The 12244-nt window shown below is 40.2% G+C and overlaps 1 protein-coding gene across 1 annotated transcript in view; it reads left to right on the forward strand.

Moving 5' to 3' along the window:
• LOC140717189 (copine-8-like) overlaps positions 1-12244 on the forward strand; it is a 659086-nt gene that overhangs the window by 468407 nt on the left and 178435 nt on the right. The gene's annotated exons all lie outside the window — the stretch shown is intronic.

Here is a 12244-nt window from a genome sequence, read left to right on the forward strand (position 1 = left end):
TTATTTTGTACAGAACCAAAGTAGCAGTGGAAATTGATCAGATAGCTTCATTTTAGGTAGGCGTAATTTCACCTCGATGCCCAAACTCATCCATATTATAAAAAGAATTTCCATTCAGGCCACATACAAACTGAAGAGCTCCCATGCTTGGTCACAGACCTTCTTTACTGATTGGCTCTATGTTCCACTTTTAAAGTTTCAGGACATAACTGAGCAAACCTGTTCACTTGTCTTTAATACTCTTGTGCTTAATCCTGATCTCCTTTTATCCTTTAATTTGGTTTACACGCGGTACTACTGTGACCCATCTTATGCACTCAAGACCAGATTCATTTGATACTCTTCAGCCACATTCTTTACATAGTCCTTTGCCGGGGGATAAGAAGTGTATTCTCATAACCTCTACGCATAATAATTCACAGAATGTGCAGAATAATATGCCTCTCAGAGAGACGCAGATAGATAGTTTATGGAAACAGGCCATTCAGTCCACTGAGTGTGCACAGACCATCACATAACCTCTTACCCCCAAACCCATTTTACACTAATCCTTTGTTAATTCCAATTTTCAGTCTCTCCAAACTCCCCCCCCCACCCAAAATTCCACCACTCAGCCACACATGAATGTCATTTTACAATGACCGACCAATCTACCAACCCCCACGACCATGGGATGTGGGAGGAAACTAGAGCACCCGATGGAAGCCCACATAGTCACGGAAAAATATACAAACTCCACACAGACAGAAAATTGACCCCAAGGTCAGAATTGAGCCGGCTGGTGGCATAGTGGCATCCTCACTGGACTTTGGGCGGAAGGTCCCGAGTTCGAATCCAGCCGGCTCCCGTGCACGCTTTCCATCCGTGCTGGATTGAGCGTCAAGCTAGCAACTCGACCTCGTAAAAAAGAAATTGTCTGCTACAGAAAAATCAACAGCAGAAAAGCTGGTGGCCTATGCTCTCTTGTGGGTTAAAAGGCAATTTCCCTCTCTTTTGTCAGAATTGAGCACGGGGTTGTGATGTCATGAGGCAGCAGCTATGTTGGCTGTGCCACTGTGTGCTGTGGACACATGCGCATAGTGATATACTTGTTCAAACACGTGTCACACTTAGGCTGCAAGATCAGCGTGAAATGAGACCACACACAGGTTGGAGGAACAGCACCTTACCTTCCATCTGGGTAGACTCCAACCTGATGGAATGAACATCAAGTTCTCAGACTTCTGGTAATGTCCCCCTCCTTCGTCATTCCCCATTCCCTTTTCCCTCTCTCACCACCTTACCTCCTTGCCTGCCCATTGCCTCCCTCTGGTGCTCCTCCCCACTTTTATTTCTTCCATGGCCTTCAGTCCTCTTCTAGCACAGGCACCCTTCTCCAACCCTGTATTTCTTTCACCAATCAACTACCCAGCTCTTTACTTCATCCCTCCCCCTTCAGGTTTCACCTGTCACCTTGTGTTTCTCTCTCCCCTCCACCCCCCCCCCCCCCACCTTTTAAACCTACTGCTCAGCTTTTTTTCTCCAATCCTGCCGAAGGGTGTCAGCCTGAAAAGTCGACTGTACTCTTATCCATAGATGCTGTCTGGCTTGTTGAGTTCCTCCAGCATTTTGAGTGTGTTGCTGTGATTTCCAGCATCTGCAGATTTTCTCTTGTTTGTGAAATCTTGTTTATTTCCTTCAAAAGAGTTAATCTTGCATAAACAGGAATCAGGCGTGAGCTACATTGTGCACTACATCAGCAAAATTCTGAAGAGATTTACTACTCTCTGAAGTGCCACTTACTGCATCCAAGACAGGAGATGAGGAGCTATCCTATTAGGTGATGATTTTCTTTTAAGATAGATTCAGAATAAATTTAAATCTTCAAAGACATTGATCTGAAGAAACTTTAAGCCTTTCTTCACACGGCGATTTAAAAAAAAGGGTTGCTTACCACAAGGTACAGAGAAGTGGAAAAGGAACATTGGATTTGGTTTGCATTCTCTTGTGAATATGCCAACTCTCAGTTCTTCGTTAAGGAGGGCAATCAGTTTCTGCATTGCGAAAGGCTGATGCAGATACGTGATTTTTGAAAGCTCTGCGAGACTTCAAATGTGTTGCTTGCCCTGAAGAAAAGTTGTTCAGTTTTCAATATGTTTCTTCCTGATTTTCGCAGCTTTATGGAATGATACCTTGGAAAATTTACAGTTCTTTGTCTAATGCCAGGGGTTCTAATTTAGTTAATAGCGTAGACAGCTTGGTGTGGAAATTATTCTGAGTTTGAAGTTGTGTGATCAATGCAGGCCTTATCAGAGGGCTTCCAAGCCTCCACAGACAGCTTGTCTTTATGTAGGAACATATTGTGCATACCTTGTATCGACAAGCAGGATCCTCATGGGATCATAGGCATCCGGGATGCTCTGGAATTCTGTAGCTCTTGTTAGCTTCATATAAAAATATATTAAAGAAACACAGATTTCCTTCATATGGCCTGAAATGGATATGATAGCCACTGTTTACCTGTATTAGTCTCCCAAAGCCAGTTTAAAATCTCAAAATTGTTTGAGGTCTCTGTGTTACTAGTATGCAGGACATACTCCTGCAAATTTGGACATTTCTTATATGGAAAATGATCCCAATAATGTTCAATTCCTGTCCCTATTTCCTCTTTAATTGTTACACCCTGCTTAAGATTTTTACTGCTCTGCTGTGGGTATTTTGTTTTAGCAGTTCTGGAAGAGCAGGCTGTACTGCTCTCAGCTACTGGGTCTGAGCTGAAGTAAGAAGCTTTGTTATTCAATTTAGGAACATGGTGTCAGCCAGGCGGGAGGGGAGATTTGGGAGAAAGTTCAAGAGGACATGAGCAGAGAGAAATCTGTGCTGGGTGGAGCTAGAAGAAGACGGGGGGAGAAGATGGCGAAGGATGCTGTCCCTGTTGAACAAGATTCTCTATGCAGATGAATGGCTTCAAGGAGGAATAACCAATACTCCTGTGGGAGACCCCGTTTGTTCAAGATGGATTTCGAGTGACTTTCAGAAGGTGTCGTGTGCTTGCATGCAGACCGAGCGTCCAGCGTGTGAATGACAGACAAGTTCAAGATGAGCTCCAACTTAAGTACACATTTGACTGGTTAAGAGTAATGGGTCCTTTTGTTTTATCTTTCTTTCATTTAATAACTGTCTGTGCCACAAAGGGGGTTTCACAATCAAGATGGCAGATCTGCCAAACACTGAACGTCGCAGCTGCTTTGAAGAAGTTGCATTGCTAGTTAAATTATTCCAGAACAGTAATGGAAAGTGTCCCACACCGGGGTTGAAAGTATAGAATATATGGATTTGTGTTAAGTATGCACAGGTTGAGAATGTTAATGAAAATTGAAACGAATGGGGATTCTGAAAGATCAATATTAACTTTCACGTCCTTCGAGTGGACGAGCAAGCTTCGTCAATATTGTGCTGGAAAACTGCTGAGTCCTCAATGGAGGATTATCTCGCCAGCAGACAGATGGGTCTGTGATATGCATATTCATGATGGAGCAGAATGGATGGTCGATCGTCATAGCATGACATACCGCAGATCAGCTCAATGCACAGTGTAGATTGTGACTGATCAAATCTTCCTTGGTATCACACCCCAAACATGCTTATTGTGTGTAGCCAATTGTAAACCTTAACTAAATTTCATCAATATGGAGGATGCTGTGCATCTCCACCCAAGGAACTTCATGAACATGTACATTTGTTATTATAATTATATTTTTCACATGTTCACCAATTTCCTCAGATGGATCTACATCCCTACATGCCTATAAATTGGAGTATTTTGTCCACTTGGAGTATTGTACCTAGTTCTGGGTACCACCATGTAGTAGAAGTGCCATGGTCGTAAGGGTGAGAAGAGATCTATTTATGTTCATTTAACTAGAGAGAGAAGTTTGTTCACCCTAGAAGAGATCAAGGGTGTTGAAAGTGTGAATGAGGAGCAACTGTTTTCACTGGCAGAAGGATTCATTTGCAGTGGCTACACTTTTCGAAGTACTTATAAAAAAAGATGACAGTAGAACTTGGAGCACTGTGTACACTTTGATCTTATAGAGTTATCGAGCCCCAACAGCACAAACCCAGGCCCTTTGGCCTACCTAGTCCATGCTGATTTTTAATTCTGCTTGGTCCCATTGACACACACTGAGACCATAGCTTTCCATACACTTCCCATCAATGTACTTATCCAAACATCCTTAAGTTTTACCATCAAACTCTCTTCCAACACTTGCAATTGAAGGCAATTCAGCAGTGGTTCACAACATAGATTCCTGGGGACAATGCGATCTTTGTTGAGGAAATGCTCAGTAGTAAATAGTAGGTGATCTTATTGAAACTTTCAGATGGCACTTGACAAGGTAAATACTGGGTGAATGTCTCCTGACTGGTAATCTGTAACCAAGGCAGATATTTTCAGAATAATGGACTATATATGGTAGAGATGCAGAAAAAATTCTTCTATCACAGCATCAGGACACTTTGAAATTATGTATCCCAGTGAGCTGCTGAGGCTGAAGCATTCAAGAAGTTCAGTGCTGAGATTAAAAGATTTTTGATTTTTAAGTCAAGCGTAGTAGGAACTAACAACAAAGTACAGCTGAGACCAAGATCAGATGACCTACAGTTTTCTGAAACAATAGAACAGGTGTGAGGGATCACTGCTCCTATTGTTCTTATTATTTTTTTAAAAAATCTGTCCAAAGATAGGTGGACAAGGACAATAATATACTTCAAAAAGGAATTAGGTAAATAGCTGGAGGGAGAATGTTTGTTGGACTATAGGTAATTGCAGATAATGGGGGTATATCAATAGTCCTTCCAAAGAGACAGCACAAGAGCAATGAAACAAATGGTCTTGTCCAATTTTGTATCACTCTAATGAAATGGGGCTCTGAAATTGATCACCATCCAGAGGTAAACAGTGATACCATACGGAAAGACTGCAATGTGGGGCATTGTAGACATCCAAATAGCTGAAAAGAAACAGCCTGACTGGTTTGCAATATCTGGGCATCTGCTGTTTCTGCTGACAGCAAAGAGGAGGCCAATTATTTTGACAATCAGTGTGATGTGATTCAGGTGTCTGAACACTAAGCTGTCATCCAAAGAGCCTCCAGAGAATGGGTCCGTATCGATTGGCAAGACCTTTGCTGGAAAATACTCTGCTACTTAAAATGGAGATGTTTAATATACCCGTTGGTGAAGGAATGCTGAGGGATGGTTTCTTTTGACTACCTCAATGCAGTTCAAACTTACTTTTGAATGTAAGTTTTATATTCATTCGAGCCCTGAGATAAAATGGAATGGAACACATGTTAGGTGGTGCTGTAGTTTTATGATGGGTTTTATGTCAGATAGGAATGCTCTGCACTATAAATTCTGAAGCCCTTTATTCATGCTTAAACATAAATATTGCTGATCAGATTCAGATTTATTGTCCACATGTACATCGAAACTTATGGTGAAACGTGTAATTTGTGTTCATAACCAATACGACCAGGAAATGTGCTGGGACAGCCCAAAGTGTCGCCACATATTCCGATGCAAACATAGCACGCTCACAAAGTTCAACGCCACAAAAGCACAACGCAGAACAACACAAGAGGCAACAATAACAACAGAACAAAGCAAGCCAACTGCAGCAAAATAAGTCCCTTTATGACCCCTTCACACACAAAGGCCTCCAATTCTTGGCCCCAGGTTCTCAAACTCAGAGACACCAGGCTATCAAGTTCCATTCTTTGGCCTGGACTCCAAAACTTGCAAATATCCGGCTTCCATCCTCTGGCCCAGACTCACCAAGCCCTGAACTTTGACCTTTGGCTATGCCCATGGACTTTGTTGACTTCTTAGTATCAACTCCAGGACTTTCCAATCAGTAAAATGGAGTCACCATGCTGCTCCTTTATTGTCTTGCATTCATTAGTCATTCTCCTGTCAATACTTCACAAGTGTAAAAGGAATATTTTTATTGCCTTATGGTCACTACCCATGCAGCATCTAGAGGGAGAAGCGCTGTCGATGTTTCGGGCCTGATGAAGGCTCTTGCCCCGAAACATCGACAGCGCTTCTCCCTCTAGATGCTGCCTGGCCTGCTGTGTTCCACCAGCATTTTGTGTGTGCTGCTTGAATTTCCAGCATCTGCAGATTTCCTCATGGTCACTACCCATGTTAGGATTGCAGCAGATCTAATGTCCTGCTCCAATAATTCTGCCAGCATCTTATCCAGAGAGAGACTTTCTATAGAGCACAGCAAGCCATAAACAAACACAAGGCCACAGCAAAGTGAGATAAGACTTCCTCCACAGATGCTTTAATGGTCTTCTGATAGTGTGTTCTGTCAGACGACTTTTCTATTCTTTTTAAACATGTCAATTGAATTGGGAAATAATATTTAATCAAAATTTTAAAATGGCAATATAAAAATATACATTTACCTAAAACATGTTAGTTAAGCAAAATCATAAACAGAGCATTGAATTAAAAAGAATCATTTATCTAAACATATCTTTTTTTTAAAAGTCAGAACACTTCTGAAATGAATGGCGCAGGCATACAGCCAAGAGCCCTGATCAAATTTGTGTCTAAATCATTGGCTGCAGAATATACCTGGACTCAAATGGTATAGCGTGCAGGCATGAAATTCTGTATGCATTGCCACGTATTGTGAAGCAAGCCAGCTTTTTTTTCAATAAAACCATTAGCTAAGCTTCAGCAAGTTCTAGGTTATTGATTACTCTTCATATACAATAAAACAGTGCCCTGCTCTGCTCTCTATGTGCTCAGGAATCTGTGGCTAAGCACAATGCAAACACTGTCTATGAATTTTACCAATTGTTATTGATAGAATCTCAGATGGTGTCAAGGAGGCATGCAGGAGTGAGATAGATCAGCTGGTTGAGAGGCATACCAACAACAAGCTCACACTCAATGTAAGCAGGACTAGGGAATTGATTGTGGACTTCAGGAAAGGGAAGTCGAGAGAACACACGCCAGTCCTCATTGAAGGCTCAGCCGTGGAGCAGCTTCATTCTGGTTGTCAGCATCTCAGAGGATCTGTCTCCTGAACCCAACAGACCAATGGAATGATGAAGAAGCCACGCAAGCAGCTCTACTTTATAGGAGCATAAGAAGATTCAATATGTGACTAAAGACTAACAGATCACTCTGTATTTACAGTGAGATGAACAGTCTGACTGGTTTTATTGCAATCTCAATGTAGACTCCAATGGCAGAATCACAAGAGCCCACAGACAGTTATAGACTCAGCTATCTCCATCACAGGTAAAGCCCTGCCACTGAGGGCACCTTCAGGAGGTGATACCTCAAGAAAGTGGCATCCCTCACTAAGGACTGTCACTATCCAGGACACGCCCTCTTCAAGTTACTACCATCAGGAGCCTGAAGACCCACACTCAATGATTCAGGTCACATCGCCATCAGATTCCTGAATGACCCATGAACTCTACATCATTATTCATTTTTCTTTGCATTATTTATTTATATTTGCAATTTATAGTCATTTTATGTCTTTACGCTACACTGCTGCCAAAAAGTAACAAATTGCACATCATACGTCAGTGATAAGAAACTTGATTCTAAGCACAAGAAATCCTGCAGAAGCTGGAAATCCAGAGCAACACACTCACAAAAGTATTAAGATGATAGGGTGAGGAAAGGTATAGTGAAGATATCTGTAAGAGTCAATAGGATTTTAGAAGATATCATTAGACTACCTATCTAAAGAAATGGAGACAGATAGATTGTGAAAGGTGGGACAGGCAACAGAGATGGTTATAACCAGTAAAATTGAGATAAAAACCTCTTCTACAGGAAAAGTCTTGCCTCTATATCAAGCCTTTCACATTCCCAGGGTGGCACAAGGCATTTTTTAGCCAATGAAGCAATTTTGCAGCATAGTTGCTGCTATAATGTAAGAATGGGACAACCTGCCTGTAGCACTATTGCACAGTGACAGATGAAGTGATAATCCCATAATAATTTTTAGCTGTATTATGAAGGATAAAAATGGCCAGTCTACTTCAGAATTCCCATGTTCTCCTTCAAATGTGGCCTCTCACAATATTTTAATATAAATTATATTAAAAATCTTAAACCCAAAGAGCATATGTCAAATGTCTGATGTCTGATATTTTAAATATTATTTATTTTATTCAAAATTATCCATATGTTGGTGATGCATTCAGAGTATACCAAGACCGTCTGTATGGTATTGATTGTGATGAGATGTGACTTGATATTTCTTTGATTCTTCTCACTGTCGGTTTTCCAATCCTTATATAGGCATTGAGACTGTTTTTTTGCAGATAATTGTATATGACAGTTCTAGGTCATCCTTACAGGAAGATGAAGGGATTGAAGCAGTTCATGTCGAGTGATATTTCTTCAAATTTCCATCTTATTAATAGGAATAACAATCATTTTCTTTCACAGTATGTTTGACTAATGGCATGTTTATCAACATGATATGCATATACTTTGATTTATTCATTCAAATATAATTTGATCTACTTGTTATTAAGCTTATGATTTTACTGGTATTGTAGGAAATTGTCCAATTCCTTATTTCATTATTGTACCTTCTCATGTGGGAGAAATACATATCATTTACCATATCATAGTGAAGAATTATACATGGTTTATTCATTTATATTAACTATTCATCTCTATTAATAGTAATAGTTTAGTTTAGAACAAAGAATGTCCTTCTGAAATGCTTTGGCTCTTGGATTGAAATTGTAGTCTGGATTATAACCCATCTCTTTTATCCAATGACAAGTAAATTCCTTCAGTCATTTTGTCCAGATTCTGAGCTTTGACCTGGCTAATCCACACTAAGGGGCACAGACTTGAAGACAGAGCAGATTAGAAATATAGACATTACAAGCCCCTGCAAACATACTGTAGTTAGCGGTGAACATTAAGCTAAATGCTTGAATTGGTCTACATTATTCTAAATGTTCTAATGTCATCTGTTCTTCCTAGTATCTTCTTCATGACTGCAAGAAATTGCAGAGGAGTGCACACAGCTATCCATCTCAAAAACCAGCCTTCCCTCCTCTGAGTCTGTCTGTGCTTCCTGCTAACTTGGGAAAACTGCTAACATAATCAAGGACCCCTCACATCTTGGTTATTCTTTCATTATTACCTCCAATGCCCCCCCCCCATGCCCCATCGGGCGGAAGATACAAAAATTGAGAATTTGTATCACTAGACTCAAGGACAATTACTTCCTTGCTGTTATAAGACTCTTGAATAAATCTCTTAAAGTTTAAAGGTGAACGCTTGGCTTTTCAATCAATCTTGCAACAGGCCTTGCAATTTATATGTCTACCTGCACTGCACTTCATCTGTAATTCTAGTACTAGATTCTGCATTCTGCTTATTACGTTTGTACCACCTCAATATACTTATGCATGGAATAATCAGTTTGTTCCTCATGCCTTAGGTACCTGCAAATTTCTAGCTTGTATTAAAACAGGAATTGAGAATGTCATTTAGCATTTTCAAGTCCTTGCACTGGCATTATTCTCAGTTACTACTGCACAGTTAAGATCTCCATTTGAGCTGTATGTGGAAGCATTAGTAGAGAGCCCTATAGTAAGATTTACAACAAAAATTGGCACTAATCTGAGCCTTTGCCTATGCATATTTAGTTGCAACTTTTGGTTGGTTAGTGGACTAAAAGTTTGCTGAAGTTTTGGCATTATAATTTTTTTTTTGGTTTGAAACACCGGTGATATGAAGAAACAATTTCAGATGGAAACCATCATGTTTTCAGCTCAGGCTACAATGTCCCCTTTTATAAGTGCCCTTCACCTCAATGGATGCACTTAACTGATGGTGGAACCGTGTGTGCTGCCAACAGATACACAAGATTTCTTCCCACATTCCAACGACAGAATGGTTCATAAGTTAATACAATTCCTGTCTAGATGTCCTCCACTATTGTGCACCATAGGAATGGTAGACGTACCTTCATCTTATTTTTCTCGATCAATTTGTGAACATCTTGCAGAACGATCAGCATGAATTCAGATCTATAATTTCCCTGGTTCAGTAGTCATTCTCTTTTAAGCCATCTTTTCTCCATGGGAGTTGACTTGCACCTCTTTTTGACTTTTAGAGAATGTGACTGTAGCACCTCATTGTGGCCTGGAATTGAAATTTCCACATGTATTTCTGACAAGTGCAGAAATACTGTTTTGATTGGTTTTTCTTAATTCAGTTGACATATCTTATACATACATAATAATAAATAATGAATACTTTTGTCCCAAAAAAAAAGTGGACCATCTTACTTAATTTAGCAGAATAAAGTATTTGAAGACTTGGGTGTGACGCTTGTGGAAGTGTCATGAAAAAAGCCCTGTAGTAAGGTTGACAGCAAACTTTGTATTTGCTATAAAGAATAAAATGGACATGCCTGATGACTTGTACATCTGTCTGTACAAAGAAAACTGATCTTTCTTATCAAATAACTGCCCAATACTCTAAAGCTGCCTTTCCAACCTACCTAAACATAGTCAGAGAATGATTGTTGACAGATCCATGACTCAAGGTAAATTCTCCTCACTCTATCATTCCCTTCTGATCTTATGTTTCTTTGAAACATCCTTATCACTATGTAAGTATTAAAGTATTTTCAATTACAGTGAGGTGAAGTTATTTTTGAGTGATAGTCATGGATTAGATTTTGGCTCACAAGGCATCCATCCATTTTGGTAGGTAAATCCAGACTTGGTTGATAATAACAAATTGGCATCTTACTTTGCACCCTGTCGAAATTTCTTTTCCAAGGAAGTCTACCAGTTTACAGTTATCTGCTCAATGCTGTCATTCCAAATGAATTCCATCCCCACTGAGGTTATATTTATTACCATTGCAAGATATAGAGATGGATTTTTTTTTGCCCATTACCGTGCTGCCATTTAGTGCAGTAATGAAGGTCCTCCATCGTTGGCAGTGTTCACAGCTTCCTCATCATGTCAGTGGCTTCCTCTTGGTTTACTGTCAGTCATGCAAGTCCCAGGTGGAGACTCAGGAATACCATCACATGGTGATGTAGAAGAATTCTTCATTGCTGATTCCATAGCAGTTTAGTTTGACCAGTTGCTAGCCCTAAGCTGAACCCCCCAACATGGATGATCGATGGATCACTCATGCTTTGGCCTCTACACTTTGACCTGTTTGGCATGGGTGGCCCTACCAAGAGCCAAAGCACAAATCCCTGACTCCAGCCAGCATAGCTCTCCAAGTCATTGAGGAATGCAAGCCTGCAAGCCACGACAAGGTTGTGGTTCTCTTGGAGGAAATTGATGAGCCTCACTCCAAGAATTTTAGCAGGGCATCTTCAGCTCTCTACAAGATACTACAGTGTATGAGACTAGACACTTCCAGAGGCTATCTAAATCTGTAGATGAAGCCATTGTTTAAAAGTGTGACTGCACAATGTAAGCTCTATTCTTGTTAATTAAAAATTCCTTCCTAATCTCCCATATTTTGGAGAATGAATGGGAGATGATTCTGAGACAGTCACTCGCAAGGTAACAAATTAAGATTCATAGCGATGACCGACAGCTCACTGTAAGATACTAGAATGCTTGAGACTAGCCGCTTCCAGAGACTATCTAGATCTGTAGATGAAACCATTGTTAAAAAGTGTGACTGTGCACAATGTAAGCTCTATTTTTGTTAATTTAAATTCTTTCCTCCCCCCCCCCCCCCATATTTGGAGTATGAATGGGAGACAATACTGAGACAGCCACTGGCAAGGTAGCAATTTATATTATTTATTTTCTGAGGATGACTACTCTTATTATAATACTAACTTTTTTCAGCTTGTAACCCCTCTTAAGACATGATCGGGGTACCTCAAGATTGAAATCAGGGTAGAGATGTTCAATGTCACCCATTCCAGAGTCTCCATGTCATCAGTGGCCATTAAATATTGTGGTTAAATGTCTCAGTTCTCAGGCCAAGGTCTCATCTATTAGCTTTTTATTATGCAAACCATTGCGAAATACCTGATTCCAGAAAAAAATAAAGTAAAACAGTATGAAGCCTTTGTAATTGTTAACAATGCCTTCATCTGGATACGTAGCCAAAATCCTAATAGTGGACTATGTTTTATTTTGGAAATCTCTCAGCTCCTCTGCTAAACAAAAGGTTTAGGTGCTCCACAAAAAGTTAATATCAGACA

This window comes from Hemitrygon akajei, chromosome 27 (assembly GCF_048418815.1).
Source record: "Hemitrygon akajei chromosome 27, sHemAka1.3, whole genome shotgun sequence".
NCBI lineage: Eukaryota > Metazoa > Chordata > Chondrichthyes > Myliobatiformes > Dasyatidae > Hemitrygon > Hemitrygon akajei.